Consider the following 17208-nt stretch of genomic DNA (forward strand, 5'->3'; position numbering starts at 1 on the left):
AATCTTTGAAATGACAGCTACACAGAAGTTCATGTCTACTTTTATATTTGTTTAAAATTTTTCACATTAATAAGTTTATTTTTTAAAAAGTACTAATAATGTCTTTACTTCATCTTAAATGACAAAACCAAAATACATCATAACATTTTCTTTACCCAACAAATACCTAGGTCCCCATTTAGAGTAAGAAAAAAATGTCGGAAAAATCTAATTTGACAGAGAACTTCCATGATCCTCATTCTCATCAAAGAATTAATAAAAACTAGAGGAAAAAATCTAATCAAAATAGAGCGGATCTCCACCAAAAGAAAATTTAACCTTAGCACCAAAAGCAACTGTTTATATTTCAAGTTTTCATTCAATCACAGCATTCACAAAAGGGTCCACCTAAACAACTGCTGAAAATTAAAAACATTGGAAAAAAATCATAAGCAAAACATGAAAGGCAGAATATACGGGGAAAAAAAAGGTTGCTACAATCAATGTTCAATAACCCAAATCAGCCAGTGTTACTTCAGGAAATCCACAATCTGAAGACACCTATTGCCCTTAATAGGGAATGAATTAGTAGATTCTAAAATAATCAGAAAAATTAGCACGTCCTCTTTATTCCAAAGACTGAAAAACATGCTTAAGAAATTTCAGATATTTGGCTTAATGACAATGTATCTGTTTGTTGCTGCTAAGAAATGCTCCACCCCTTTGATATTTCAGTCTACAGCTACTTTTCAAAATTCAATCACTATTTTCTATATAACATCATTCACTAATTCCTTCCAAAAGCAGTAATACAACACCTACTTTCTTTAAATGTTGGCATTTTATTCTCCTAAGTACACTGCATTTTTGCCTTGACTTTTTCTTTTTTTTCCAAACTGGTTTTAGGCATATATACAAACCAATCTGAATATTTTGATTTCCCCTTCTCCATATTTTCTCTAAATAATCGAGAGGCAAGATTTTAGTTACCATAACTAAAAAAAGTATTTGATTTTGAACAGATATCTGACACACACACATATACAAAGAGCAAGGTTTACCCTCATAGCTATATATCATCTGCCCATCAGCCAATGCAATTAGAGCTTAAAACAGGACAACTCTCTTGTATAAACAGAGTTTAGAAGGAATGAAACCATCCTCACAAACTCCTTAGGAGAAAACTAAACTCACATTCAAATTGCCTTGTACTCGTACTATCTTTAAAGTTAAGTTTTCCTAGCAAGTATAAGTAATCATCTTCTTTTTGATAGCATGTAATTTCTCTCTTTTGGTAAAAGAAAAATTCTGCTATGGGAAAGCTATCTAAGCGGCCAAAAGAGTGTTGAAATTTTCTCTTCTATAAACTACTTTCTGATTGAAAGGATGATACTATTCTTTGAAAAATAAAAAGGATGAAAAATAAAAGGATGATACTATGAAAAAGAAATGTGACAAAACCCACTGGATTACTACACTTGAAAAAGTTGACATTTACTACACAATATACCAATAAAGAACACTATACTAGGGCCAGCCCCGTGGCTTAGTGGTTAAGTGCACACGCTCCGCTGCTGGCGGCCGGGGTTCGGATCCCGGGCGCGTACCAACACACCGCTTCTCTGGCCATGCTGAGGCCGCGTCCCACATACAGCAACTAGAAGGCTGTGCAACTATGACATACAACTATCTACTGGGGCTTTGGGGGAAAAAAATAAATAAATAAAAATTAAAAAAAAAAAAGAACACTATACTATACCAACACTATACTAATAAAGAAGAATACGTAATAATGAGATTAAAAACAATTCTGAAAAAAGTGCTTTCAGAAAACCACTAAATATGTGACTAAAAAGTCCCACTTATCTTCTTTCCTTTCATTACTAAATAATTGAGAAAATGATGCCATCTTTAAAATTTGTCTTCTCTCAACTTTTGAGAAAAAAATACATATTACTATCTTTAAAACATCAGGGATATTGCCACATTTTGCATAATAATAGGCAGATATGCAGAATTTGCAGATTTTTTTCCTAGTATCTCTGAGGTAACAAAAAATTTTTAAAAATCTCAGAATGTGTTAACAAGTTTTATACAATACATGCTATTCCAGTGGGATGAAAACCATTTACAAGTTCCACTTAGATTAAGAAATCCTTTGAGAAAAGTATGTAGTACATTCTAGTTATACTATTTCTAGAACACAAAAAATCTCTATAACCTATTTCCCTACTGTTTTTCTTTAGAACCAACTTCCTTCACGAAAAGTCAAGAGTACTACACCTAATGACAGAAAGCTAACTGAATTGTCAGCAGAGGCCGAAGTTTTCACAAATTAAAACTTTCTAGGGGCCAGCCCCGTGGTGTAGTGGTTAAGTGCGCGCGCTTCGCTGCTGGCGGCCCAGGCCCGGATCCTGGGCGCGCACTGACACACCACTTGTCAGGCCATGCTGTGGCGGCGTCCCATATAAAGTGGAGGAAGATCTGGGGGAAGATGGGCACGGATGTTAGTTCAGGGCCAGTCTTCCCTCAGCAAAAAGAGGAGGATTGGCATGGATGTTAGCTCAGGGCTGATCTTCCTCGAGCGCACACACACGTGCGCGTGCACACACACACACTAAATAAATAAATAAATATTTAAAACTTTCTACTTCACTTGAATGGTCTACAAAAATAGTAACATTGAGTTGAAACAGATTCAATCAAATATTACTTGCAGGCAGCAAAAAAAAAAAAAACATCAAAATAAAGAGTGTAGCTTCACCTTAAAACCAGGAGTAGGGAAGGAGAGAAATAGAAGACTTCTAAAATCATACTACTTAAACTGAGAAGATATTTTTTCATTCTCTTAAGACATGTAAAATCATTTTTAAAATAACACTCCCCTAAGGAGTTCATCCTTAAGCAACGCCCTCTTTTTGTACAAAGTAATGAGCTGCAAGTTATCACTACTGCTCCCATTTAGACTGAAGTTGAAGGGCCTCACAAAACAATTTTCCTACATTTTGCCATTTTATATAATTGTCTTATCCTAACAAAATTAAAAATTTGTCTATGCAACTTTATGAAAACAAATTTTATAATCAACTTTAAGTAGTTCACGTTCAAAAACCTTCCTACAGAAATGATCTATTCATCTGAAGAATTCAATTATTGAACCTGGCAGAAAGTATTCCAAGCTATCAAAAAAAAAAAAAAACCATGATTATGAAGCTGCAATGTTCATAATGTTACATCTAAAAACCTAAACTATACAAAAATATTTTGACATCTCAGCTCCCTATTTCCTATCAAAATGCCAAAGAACTTTAGCTATTTTCTTTAGATGTGCTAAAGACCCCAAAGTAAATTTATTTTGACTTCAGAGTGCTGAAACTAAGAATCTGATGACTGCAGGAAAAAAGTATGGCATGGAGAAAATTACTTGAGAATATATTTATTGAGGCAAAATATCTTTACAAAAGGAAAGATGTATTAAAATCATTTATTCTCTTCTGCCAGATAAACAGTCCTCTCCGAGAACATACTGCTTACAATTCAGCCAAGTATGACTGCCAAGGTTTCTAAACCTGTGTTAGGCTCGTTCAAAAGTGGAAAGCTTCTCTACCGGGTATTACAAAAAAAAAGAAATCATTTTTTACTTCGAGTTGAAGATTAGTTGTATTAAATATGTTCCTACTGATAAACTAAACATAAGTAATATTTTTCTTAAATCTTAAGTCATAACTTAGGACAAGGTTTGCTATATAAATTCCTTCCAAATCTCAGAAGAGTAGAGATTTATTTAGTTTTTCCAAATTAAGACTTAAGTGACTGAAAGGAAAAAAGTTTTCTAAATAGCTTTTCTAACCTCGGTTTATATTTGATAAAACAAACCATTTATCACAGTCAAGTAAATATAATGCCAAATGTAACATTCCTCAAGTATTGCAGGTAAAATTTGTAAAAATCACAACAATATTGTAATGTGCAAAAGTGATTAAAAGGGATTTGTATTTACACTAGAGATATTATTACTTTTGCAAATAAGAGGAATATTGTGGCATAAGATTGCTACTATGACTTTTAACATTTTTACATGTATCTTAAGAACCCCATGTCTTATTTATGTTTTAACTTGAGATGTATGTATCTGATCAATGCTTTTCCGGTAATTATTTCACAGTGGTCTGATTATAGCAAAGGCTCCTTCTTCCCATTATGCCATTAGTCAGTACATTTCAATTTAGCTTTCGCCAAAACACGGACATACTAAGCCACCTCTTGCTTCTAGTTGTCTGCTTTTTAATGTAGATAATAACGACAGTGAGTGCCACCAAATGCATGTATGTACACAGCTTTGTCATTTCTTTTCCCAGCCTCCTTCCTCTCTGGAAAAAATGAAGAATTTAATTTTGGAAAAAAAAAATCGATTTTTTCTTTTGCATACATACCTAATGGGTTTTCAAGAGAAGACAATGTATTCAGATACTTACCATCCTAGAAATGTTAAAAGAGAGAACTTCCCAAATCCAAAAATACTAAGTCTGATATTAGCTGGAGAGGAAATTTCCACTCAAACCATAAATAAAATGTCATCAATTAAGCTGAACATCTATACAACTCACTTAGTCAATAATCAATTCTCAATATGGAAGGGATCTGTAACCCACATATAACCTGCAGATAATCAAAATATCACTCCTATTTGCTTGTGGAGTTCACAGATGAATTTGGTTGTGTGCCAGATTTACCTTATTTTGAAATGCCTAGGCTAATATTTGTTGGTATAATCAGAGCCCACATTAAGTGTCCTGGGGAGAGGCAATTCAGAAGAACGCTTAGTAGCATGGAGAAACTGGTCCAAAATGAGAAGGAAAAAAAACGCCACGTCCCAACAGAGCGAATAATCCACAAATAGATCACGGAAAGCAAAACGAAAACGTTCCTCTCCTGAGCAGCCTGAATAAACGATCTTCACTCAGAACGTTTAATAGTATCCTACCTCACTTCATTCACTCCCCAACTTCCTTGACTTTTCAGGGGCCAACACGGGGCATCCTTTTTTCTGGAAGTGCATGTTTAAGGAATCTGTATAGAAAAGAGGGAAGGAACGGCCAACTCCCAAAAAGCTGTGAAACAGGTGGGTCAGAATGACCAGCAGCATGATCTACATACTTCAGGGGCAGCTTGAAAATGACAGATGTGGTTAAAGGAAAGCCTGCAAATCGGAAAAAGCTCGAGGGTGGCGGATAGACTGGGGGCTGACTGCAAGCCCAAAAGGGGGGCAAAGGCTAACTCCAGAGTGGTAGCAGTGGAGCAAAAACCAGGCAGCAAGACGAGTGGGAAATGAGCAGTGGGATTAATGAGCAGCAACAACACAGGTCGGAGTGGAAGTGATGGCTTTGGTCCTGGGAGACGGGGGCCACCGGGAAAGGACGTCAGAGAGGGAAAGGGGGCTGGGAAAACAAGGAGGACTGAGACCTAAAATTCCTGCCCCTACAAAAACGTAGCGGGGAGGGATGAAGACAAGAAGCCGCCTCGCCTCCCCAATTGAAGAAATTCTGAAGGAGTCGGTCTCGCCGCCGCGCTGCCGTCCGCCCCGCTCCCTTTTCCTGGTGCTAACTGCTGTGGCGTAGAGGGGAGAGGGAGTTAGAGGAGGAGGAGGAAGACCAAGGAGGAGGAGGGTGAAGATGAGGCGGGGGGTGGGGAGAAAGGGGGGTGCGGCCTGCACAGTCCCCGCGAAGCCTCCGCTCTCTCGTAGCCGGTCAGCCCCGGGTTTCCCCTAAGCCCAGCCCCGCAGAGACTCACCCTCCTGCCTTGCCTCGCTTTTCCCTTAGCCGACTCCACGCGCTGCCGCGTCCTCACAAGAGACCACTGAGCGAGCGTCGGGGAAAAACCTCTTCAGAACCGGACCTGATTGCTTCAGCGAGTCCGACCTTTACCGCTGAGAGAGAGAGACTCTCAGCTTTCGGTGGGTTCCACAGCCAGACGGGCCACCATCTTACATTAGGGTAAGACTCCTCCGACCTCCCGTGCGCAGGCGCACGCCGATCAGGCCGGGAGGGGCGGGGGAGGGGCGGGGGAGGGGCGAGAGGAGCGGCGGGAGGGGCGGGGAAGGGGCGAGAGGAGCAGCGGGGGGGGGGGGCGCTCCTGCAGCACCCTGGGAGTTGTAGTCCTCGGAGGGTAACTGCCCAGCTGCAAGCCGGGAGTTAAAGTTCTCACTGCGAGGGCTGACGGGCTCGCCCACCTCACGTGGCTGCTAGACTACTGCCTTCCTTCGTGTTTTGCTTCCTTCTCTGCCCGCGTGTGCTGCTCCGCTGTCATTTGGTCGGCAGTCTTCGTTAGTGGTTCCGTTTCCTCGGCGTTTGCTCAAATATGGCATACCAAAAGCCGGGACAAGCTTAACCAATTTGGGGAGAGCTGAGAACGGCTCTTCTCTGCCCCGCCCACCATAGGTATTGAAGGGGGCGGGGGGAGGCAGGTTGGGGCTAAGAGGAGCGCGGGATGTGATCTAGGATGAGAATTTGATACTGAATTGACTTGTGTTTGCGGAAAGTGAGCATTAACCTGTTTCCTGTGTTTGCGCATTTTGGAGCCGCCACCCTTGATCCCATCCTCACCGTTAATCTCCAGTGAAGAAATGCCCTCAATTGTCCTGCACAGAGGTTCAAGAGAAAACGGAAGACCCATGCACTTACACAAACGTGTTTCTGATGATATAAACTTAACATTATGCGGACTTCGGTGCAAATTATTGTTAGTTCGGTTTCCAGCTGCAGAGCTCTGCGTACGAAGTTCACAAAACTTCTCACACATCAATACATCCAAAAGAATATAAGCATGCTCCCGCAATGCCTACGAGCGCCGAGGAATCCTCAATCACAAAAATCAGTCAATTTCCTGGTCCCTCCCGCTTGCCTCCTAGAATTCTGGTGCAAGTGGCGCTCGAAGCAGTCATTTTTGCTTATTGCGTGTATTCTTCACCCATTCATACAACAAATACTCACTGAGCTCCTCCTGTGTGCCCCGCACTGTTGTATACATGGGAAGACTACGGTGAGCAAAACAGACAAAACTCCCTGTCCTATTCTAGGAATTCCTGTGTCTATTCTAGAGTGTGTTTTGAGGTGAGGGAAAAGAGAGAGGAGGCAATTTTTTAAATATATGATTAAAATGCATAGTATATCATAACTGATGAAAAAATTTAAAACAGGGAATGGGAATAGGGAAAGAGGTTGCAATTTTAAATCTGTGAACCTAATCTCGTAGTGAGAAGTCTTCATTTTATTCTTTTTGTTTAATACATTAGTTCTTTGTGTTTCAGTTTCTTCGTTATCAAGCCTAGACACAACAATTATTTGGTGAAAGCTTAAAATATGTAATAAACTCACAATTTACCATAAATTCGGAATTATAGGACCATGAAATTATCTAGCAAGGAAAGTTGGGAAATCACTTGTATTTACCTTTATCTTTACATTTATACCAACTGGGAAACATTTGGTGTAGGAGACATGTATTTTTTAAAATGTGTGTGTGTTTTTTATATGACTAATTTTATAGTGGAATATAAACAAAGTAGTGAAAACAACAAAATAAAAAGAATGTTTTCTATTACTAAAGATTAGAACCATCGCATTAAGAACTAGAAGGGATCTTAATCATCTTAATCATCCAATGGTTCACACCCTTATTTTACCCAACACACCTTTTTTTTTTTTTTAAAGATTTTATTTATTTTATTTTTTCCCCCCAAAGCCCCAGTAGACAGTTGTATGTCACAGCTGCACATCCTTCTAGTTGCTGCATGTGGGACTCAGGCTCAGGATGGATGGAGAAGTGGTGCCTTGATGCGCACCCGGGATCCGAACCCAGGCCACCAGCATCGCAGTGCGCGCACTTAACCACCAAGCCACAGGGCCGGCCCCAACACACCTTTTTTTAATAACAAATATTTTCATAATGTCTCCTTATTAGCCTAAAATAAAGTTCACAGATAGTATAACCTACATACATATATGATTTTATTTTAAATCAAAATAATGGCCTATATATAAAATAAAAAGTACAAAGAAAGTAATTTATAATTCAATGATTTATATTTCAATATATAAATGCTTAGGCATGACTATTCTAGAAAATATAATCAAGTCATCATTTGCTGGCACTCATAAATAAAATCCCCCTGAATATGAAAGCTACAAATACCAACTGACACAGGTATGGTATTTTGGCCACCTCTGATGGACAACAGAAATCTGTCCTCAGTGTCCACTGTAAATGCATTCCTAAAACATTCACTGTTAGAATTACTTAAAACTGAAAAATGGCTTTGTGTTAATATGTAAAATAGATCACGTTATATGTCAGATCATTATATACAGGTTTTCACCTACACTGGGGCATTTAAAAGTCATGAGGGACACAAAATAATTTTCCGTGTGAGGAACAGTCCCACGTTTTGCAGGAAGTCTAGCTTACCTAGCTCCTGCTCTCTAAAGGCCAGTAGTACCTCCCAGAGTATTCAACACTAGGGGGCAATACCACACCTACTGAGAGTCATTCATTGATGGAGACTAACCGCAAGGAAGTGACAATTCCTGGGTCATCAACTAACTAGCAACAAAGTCACTACCCTCTCAGGCCAATACTCCTTTTACTACACTATATATTACCAATTTTTCATATATGTATGTATGTATATGTGTGTATGTATAATTTCATATGGACATCCATGTAACACTTAATTCTCCTATCATTTAAAAAGTTAATTAACATTAAATTCTATTACCCAGCTGTGTAATGATTCCTCCGTGTAGGACATATGATCTATTCACTTAATAAATGTTTTTTACCTTTAAGCATTGTGCTAGGTGCTGGTGGTACAGCAAAACACTGTCTCTGTCCTCATAGAGCATGGTGCCTAGTGGAGGAGGCAGAAATGAAATAATCAGACATATAAGTAAATACAAGTATATAAATATAGATATAATTTCCTATATATAATTATAACTGGTGATGAGTGCTATGAAGGTGTTTACAAGATGTTACCAGACCGTTTAAGAAGGGAACCTAATTTAGATTGGTGGGGGAGAAGAGGATAGTCAGGGAAGATCTTTACAGCTTAAGAGTAGAAAATATGCAGGGACCATGAGGTGGAAAAAACCTTACCAGAAGGCTGGGGTGGGTTATGGTGAGCAAGGGGAGGAGTGGTGTAATGTGAATTTAAAGAGAAGCAAGGATCAGATCGTTCCAGAGTCTTGCAGGCCATGGTAGGAAGTGTTGATCTTATTCCATGGGAAAAGGAAAGCCTTTGAAGGAAAGAGGCATGATCTAATTTACATTTTTAAAAAACATGCTACTGAGTGTCCATCACTAGGGAAGTTATTAATTTAATTTTTATACTTCCATTCTCTGAAATATTAATTACATGGCTATATAAAAAAGAGAAAGGGAAAGAACTATATATTGACCTGAAAGAATGTCCACGATATATTATGAGGTAAAAAATAAATAAGTAGGGGCCGGCCCCAGTGGCGTACAGTTAAGTGCGCGTGCTCCATTTTGGCGGCCTGGGGTTCGCCGGTTCGGATCCCCAGCACGCACCTACACACCACTTGTCCAGCCGTGCTGTGGTGGCGTCCCATATAAAGTAGAGGGAGATGGGCACGGATGTTAGGCCAAGGCCAGTCTTCTTCAGCAAAAAGAGGAGGATTGGTATCGGATGTTAGCTCAGGGCTAATCTTCCTCACAAAAAAAAATAAAAGATAGAAAGAAAAAGAGAAATCAGTAGATAAATTACAACATGATATATTGTGTATAATGTAATCGATTTTTTAGAAATAAAAAAGAACCAATCAAAAAATGTTTGAATACATTTTGCACAGCACTGAAAAAGGAATGGGAAGATACATGCACATCAAGTATTTAGCGTGTGATTTGTTACCTTGGGGGATTGCAATTGGAAAGCGCTGGAGGGAGAATATGACGTTTCCTTTATAGATTTCTGTATTAATTTATTGTTATGTGTATGAATTAGTTTTATATATTTTTAAAAATAGATTACTGTGCTGTATGGAGAATGGATAGGAGAAAAACAAGAATGAAAATGGAGCAACTAATTAAGAGGACATTTCAGTTACCCAGATGTTGGTTCTGATTATGGTGGCAGTGAAGATAGAAAAGGAGTGATGAATTCAAGATATGTTTTTTGAGATTGAAACAATAGGACTTGGTGATGAACAGGATAATGGAGGCATTCTCATGAATGGCTCTCAGATTGTCTGCCTTAAATGGCCTTATAGATGGTGGCTCCTAGGTAAGTGGAAAATGGTGAATATTGAAATAGCATCTGTGTTGAGTAGGAGAACAACTTCATCAGAAAAACAACAGAATTTCAGGGAAATTAATGATTGCCCATTTGAGATTGGTGAACTTAAAAATCATGGCAATTGTATTTGCCCCAACATAGTGGGCATTTTTCTTAATCTGCTTATCTGCTTGGGTTTCACCATAGAAGCAACATACAGTTGGGCTTATCTAGGCTGGAGACGGAGAATGAAGCCAGGGGAGGGTTAATGGGCAACCAACATTGTGGGTTTCCCCTTTCAAAAAATCAGGGTAGTGGCCATGTGGAGAATGGATCAAAGAAGGGTGGAAAACTAGAAGTGGAGAGACCAGTTAGGAAGCTATTGCAGAAGTGCATCCTGGAGATAATAAGTGGATTAGACTAGGGCAGGGCTAGGACTAGGGTGAGGTGAGGGAGGCATTGCCTTGGGCACAAAATTTAAGCAAGCACCAAAAGATGCAGTAATCGAGGTAAGTAATATTTTGATATAATATTATAAAAATCAAAACAAATGCAAAAAAATCCATGATAAAATATTAAAATATAAAATAAAGAGAAGATCTGACCGTGAATTTACACAATCCTGCCTCACTTCCCTCCTCCAATCCTGGCCCTGGTTCCAATAAAACTTTATTTACCAAAAGAGGCAGCTGGCTCACAGGCGGTATTTTGCTGGTTTGCTTTTTTAAAATCATTCGTATGAGAGAAAATACAAATAGCCCATTAATATATACCCTACAACCAAATAGTTCCGCTCTTGTGTGTGTGTGTGTGTGTGTGTGTGTGTGTGTGTGTGTGTATCTTACACAGGTATGCCAGGAGACCTAATGGCAGCATTAGTTGTAATAGCAAAAGCACTGGAAACAACTCAAATGTCAATCAACAGTAGAGTGGATAAATTGAGTAATTTAATACTGTGTAATACTATACAGCAAAAGAATGAACTATAGCTACACATTTCAATTGCAAAGAATGAATTTAAAAAACAAAATGTAGGGGCCGGCCTGGTGGCGCAAGCGATTAAGTGTGCGCGCTCCGCTGCGGCGGCCTGGGGTTTGCCGGTTTGGATCCCGGGTGCACACTGACACACCGCTTGTCAACCCATGCTGTGGCAGTGTCCCATGTAAAGTGGAGGAAGATGGGCGTGGATGTTAGCCCAGGGCCAGTCTTCCTTAGCAAAAAAAAAGAGGAGGATCGGCAGATGTTAGCTCAGGGCCAATCTTCCTCAAAAAAATCAAAATAAAAAACAAAATATAAGGCAGAGGAAGAAAGTCACAGATGAATATATAACAGTATGATACATACTATATAAAGTTCAAAAATAGGCAGAACTAAATAATATTGCCCAGGGATACGTAGATAGAGTTAAAATTACAACAACAACAAAAAAACAAGGAACTATTTTATACAAAATTCAGGACAAGGTTGTCTCTATGGGGGGAAAAGGAACATGATCTTGGAGGGTTATGCAGAGAACTTCTAAGGAACTGGTGCTGGTCTATTTCTTAACCTATCTTGTAGACACACAGGAGTTCGTGTTGCTATTATTTTTAAGAGATGCAAAAATATTTTGTACTCTCCTTTGTGTTTCACAATGAAAACAATTATATTATTCAGGGACATACTCATGAAAAAATTGAATCAGTAGTCAGGTTTCTCCTGCTGAAAGACATTGAATATTTTTGCAGGGTAATTTTGCCAATCATTCAAGAAATAGATAATGCCTCTCTTATTCAACTCTTCTTAATCAACTTTTTCACTTATGGAGACATGCAGTATAATTTACCACATGGACAGATTAAAATAGAAAATACATATGATCATTTTAATAGATGCAGAAAAAGCTTTCAGTAAAAGTCAGTGTTCAATGATTAAAATATATACTTTAGCAAACTGGGAATAAAAAGGAACTTCTATAATCCACTAAAAACCTGCAGTAAACATTACACTTAATAGTGGAATTTTAAAAGCATTTTCTTTAAAACATGACAAACATATTCACTACTATCGTAGTTAACTATTTAACATCATACTGGAGGGTCCAGCCAATGCAAAAAGACAAAAAGGAAACGAGATTCAAGAAATAGAAAGAAAGAGAAAAAACTCTCATTATATACAGATATGATTGTCAGCATAGAAAAATCAAGAGAATATATGAACAAACAATGAAAACTAAGAGTTCAGCAAGGTTGTTGGATACAATATCAACATAGAAAAATCAATAGCATTCCTATATATCAGCAATAATAATATGAAACAATTCAAAAAATGCACATGACAAAATAGTAAGATTTGTTAAGTTTGGGTGATGGATTTTGAACAGAGTGCTGTAGGCTGTAATAGCCTACAGGATGATTCTGACCAACCTTTTCCCTTACTGTACACAGCTGGCAGAGGCACACACACCACTAGTGCCACATAGTGTAAGTGCAAAATAAGGCTTAGTGAGGAAAACGTACTGGAGATGCAGCAAGGCATTGTTCTTCATTATCCCACAGAGACACATGCTTAAGCCTGGCATAAATAGACTGGGTATACCCCCTAGGAAGAGAGCGTTTTCCAGGTGATAGACCACACTCTTGTGATGTTGTAGAGAATGGGAAATGAGGAGCATCTAGACGATTATGTAACAATGAGAAACTCCTGGTTGGGGAAGCGTCTGGAGCTCAGATTCTAATAATAGCCTTTTTTCTGTTGTGATAACTTGGATCTGCTGAGCCAGCTTCTTGCTAGGCTATTTGTATGATTAGCTCTTGCCCCAAAAGTGCTGTGTAACAAACTACCCCCAAAATGCAGTGTCTTAAAAGAATTATCATTTGTTTTCTCTCATGCAACTACAGGTCAGCTAGGGGTCAACGTATCTAAACTGGGCTCATCTGGGTGGCTTTGCTTCAAGCTGCAAGTCCAGCTGGGGTTGGCTCCTCTGTGAATTAGGCTCAGGATTGCTTTCATGTGTGTTCTTTCTGAGGCCCCCCAGACTGAAGGGGCAGCAGTTTCCTGAGAGAAAGTTCTTCTCATGGCAGTGACAGAGATGCAGGAGGGCAAACCCAAATATGCAAGTCCATTTGAAGCCTCTCCTTGCACTCACATTTAGCAACATCTCAGTAGTAAAAGCAACTCACATGGCCAAGTTCAATATCAAAAGAGCTAGGAAATAGACTCCTCTCATGGAGGTTGGGTGGAGTGAATATTTGGTGAACAATATCGTACTCCACCACAGTGCTGAATGAGGGACTAGAATGAATCTCCAGGACCCTCTAGATTTGTCTCTCTTCACTCCACTTCCTGGCTCTGGGGGGCTTATTAGATATAAGTCCCTTTATCCTTTCACTGAAGACAAGTAAAAAAGAAGTTGGATAAATGCCAGAAACATTTACTATAAACATCAAAGACATAATAATATAGTAGGCCTTGATCTGGGAAAGAATTGGAGCTTAAAGAGATGAATTGAAGCCATTTCTATCTAAGGGACATTTGCTCATGCAAAAAAGGCATCTGAGAGACAAGGTGGCCTTTGGCCAATGGCAAAAGGTAAGTCCTTTGGCTGCCAAAGATAAAGATCCCCTTCCTTATTAAATATGCTAAAAGGCTACTGCTTTTACTCTGGGACCATTTACTAATCTGGGGGAAACAGTTGAAAAGTGGAGTGGCTTCCTGGTCACCTGGGACTAAAAGAACAGAGGTTGGGATTCAACACATGTGACGGTGGAGACCCTATCCCCTTGACTGGGACCCTGAAATGCCCTCCTTCAGAAAGTAAGGGTAGGTGCTCCCTAGTGGGTCATCTAGGTAACTTCGGTCTTGCCCTTGCCTGCTAGCACCATCAGGTACTTGGTAGGAGGAAACACAAATTCTCTGGAAGAAGCTTACGTTGTCCTAACTTTTAAATTATTCCTCAAAGTAATGTTTAAAATGTCTAAGAAACAATAAGAGAGTATGGAATACACTTCAAGTCAAGACAATACAGGGTTGAACACCAGTTGCCCACCACAGTCAAGTGATCAATAACTTGCTCTTTTTCTCTCTTCCCTGTCTCACTTTCCATCCATCCTCACTTCCTGTACTTCTTGGAATCATCTCCCACATAACTGCTTTCATCCAAATTCTCACTTCTGGGTCTGCTTCTGAAGGGACTCAAGCTAGTACGATAAGTATACAATCACGTAACACCCCCCACCACAATCAAGATATAAAACAGTGCTTCACCCTAGTAAGTTGCCTCGTACCCCTTTGCAGTCAATCTTCTCTCCCTAGCGCCAACCTCAAGCATCCACTGACCTGCTTTCTATCACTATCATTTGCTTTTTACATATTTTCATATAAAACGGAAACTTGATTTGAATTTTTTTGCATCTTGTTGATTTTATTGCGTGGAAGTTAAGAAGAATTTATTATATATGCCTGAAACTGCTAACTTTGTCCAAGAAGGATCCCAGGGAGCATCTCATTTGTGTCTACTGCTGGGATTCATACAAGTCTGACACCTCTGGGAGACTGAGGGCCCACCAACAGAAGTCTACCTGTAGAAGATCCCAAGAAATGTCCTGAGAGATGAATCTCCAGGGAAGAAACTGGCATACAAGAGTGTAACAAAGCCTTAGTCATTGGAGGGCCAAGGGATGATACTGAGTCATGTTTGTTACTCAGATTTGTGTCCCAGTTCAGCCCCCCCATAAACTCATATCTGAGTAATTTGGGCACGCAAGTGCAGGTGTGTGTACTGGGGAGAGGAAGAAATGTGAGCTATGAGTCAACTCTGAAAGAGCCATCTCCCTAAAATCTCTGTGTGACATTGGTATACAAGCATCAGATCTTTAATACTTGTTCATAAAGCGTGACATCCAAAGCTCATTTTCCCAGAATTCAGAGGAGCTTTAGCACCTTGAAAAATCCAGTATATCCGCCACAGTGATGCACAGAGAGGAAGGAGATGGCAACCAGTGCAAGTGATAGCTTGGTTAACACCAGCAGCAGTGATGGGTACCTTCACATGGCTTAGCAGGCAGCAGAATCCTGAGCAATTACTAGTGTCCAGGAAGTAGACAATATAGCCCAATGATTAAGAATTTGGACTTTCGAGTCAGACAGGTCTGGACTGAAACCCCAAATGTCACTGAAACCCTACCTAATGAGGTGCTCTGATGTGCTGATTAATGGTGGGTGTCCAATCTTTAACAATTCTTTCATTCATTCAGCACTTATTGAGGACATACAGTATACCAAGCACTATTGGGAGTATGGCAGCGAGAAAGGCAAGTGAGTTCCTTTCTCTAATGGATGAAGTGCTGGGGCTCAACTCCCTCTGTACTAGTATCACAAGGAATCACTCAGCCTGCTTATGGTGTGCTACCATTTCCAATTTACTTTGATCCTTTGCCATCTTCCACCAAGCTCCCTATGAACAGTTGGATTTGGAATCTGCAGCTTTGCCCTGAATAACCTCATCAATTTCCTCTTGACTCTCTGCCTCTCCCCTCCCCTACACCTAACCAGCTCCCATTTCCTGGGGAGAAGAGCAGTCAGACATTTATCCTCCAACAGCCCTGATAAACTCATCAGAAGGAATGAGAGTTATCTAATCCCCAGAGATCAGTGCAGCCCTTATGTACCTTTGTCCTGCTTTTTGCTTCTCTGGCCTTACATGAAGAAACTAAGTTTATAGCCCAGTGTTAGAGGTTATCCCATTTAGGACCCCAGTTCTGAGGATCTCTACCCCGGTCCTTATTTCTATAAGAGACGGCTCCAACCCAGTTGAGGTTGTTTGCTTACTTCATGCTCACTGTGTCGTCAGGGTTCTTGAATACAAAGAACAGCAATGGACCTTGGCTAACATAAGTGGAAAATAAATTTAATTAGGAGGATATTGGATGATTCAGAATTGGCTGAGAAATAGAGAGCCAGGCTTAGAGAACAGGCAGGAACCAGGGGGCTGGCAGCAGGAGCAGCCTGGTTAAGAGGACAAACGTTGCGGGCATCATGTCCCTCACCATTGTTCTGCATGGCTCAAATGGCACTGTTGCATCTGTTGCATACTGCCAAAGGTAAAATCTAACTAACTCTTCCTCCTTGCATCAGTCAGCGAGTCCTAGAAAGAGCATCTAATTGCAGAGTCTAGGTCATATGCCTGAACTTTAGCTGTCCTGAAACTCAGGCAAAACTCGGTGGCATGTTGATTGATTACCCACTTTGTTGCCCCCAGGTTCCCCTGACTGGTACTCCTCCAAGTTGGAAGGATCAGAGTTGGTCATGGGTTGAGATGCATAATCTTATTGCAAAGAGGCTTCCATAGGTTTCATGCTGACCCTATTTGGGCTCATCATTGTATAGCCATCCTTTGGATATTATTATTATTTTTCTTTGATTCAAGACTTACCCTTAGTTCCATTGTAAGTCCCTTACCCTTGTTCTCTACCTCTCACTTTGCCATGTTTCTCTGCAACACTATTTGAACCTGTTCATTCTGCTGTGTTTTCATGACTAAGACCCTTCTCCCAGCCTGATCATTTCAAACTTATAATCCTGTGTTCTATACCTTTTCCAGCTTTAAGGTCTTATTACACTGGAAAATTCTGTGCACATGCAGCTAAAGTTATTTCTCTTCAACCATCTCGTACTGCTGTCCAAACACTTCTTTCACTTTTAAACCATCCTACTCATAAAGAGAATAATTCATTCCAAAAAATCCAGTTTTCTTTTACATGTTACAAACTTCTCATTTCTATTAAATTTCATTGTTCTCCTACATTACTAGAGATTTAAATTTTTTTTCCTTTTTTTAAATTTGGAAATAAGTACCGCCAAAAAGGCCTCAAAGAGCCTTTTTTTTCAGTGTTTACCTAATGTTATTTTCTCTCTAAAATACTCGTGGTCTGTATGTTTAGGTAGGTTCTTTTCAGTGC

The 17208-nt window shown here is 39.7% G+C and overlaps 1 protein-coding gene across 7 annotated transcripts in view; it reads right to left on the reverse strand.

The window, feature by feature from the left end:
- CNOT4 (CCR4-NOT transcription complex subunit 4) overlaps window positions 1-5838 on the reverse strand; it is a 133733-nt gene extending 127895 nt beyond the window's left edge. For all 7 annotated transcript variants that reach the window (XM_058530779.1, XM_058530771.1, XM_058530773.1 and 4 more), the window contains exon 1: window positions 5770-5838. The gene's annotated coding sequence lies outside the window, so the exon portion shown is untranslated. The remainder of the gene's footprint in view (window positions 1-5769) is intronic.
- Between the last annotated feature and the right edge of the window lie 11370 nt (window positions 5839-17208).

The sequence above is a fragment of the Diceros bicornis genome, chromosome 3 (assembly GCF_020826845.1).
Source record: "Diceros bicornis minor isolate mBicDic1 chromosome 3, mDicBic1.mat.cur, whole genome shotgun sequence".
In the NCBI taxonomy this organism is placed as follows: Eukaryota; Metazoa; Chordata; class Mammalia; order Perissodactyla; family Rhinocerotidae; genus Diceros; species Diceros bicornis.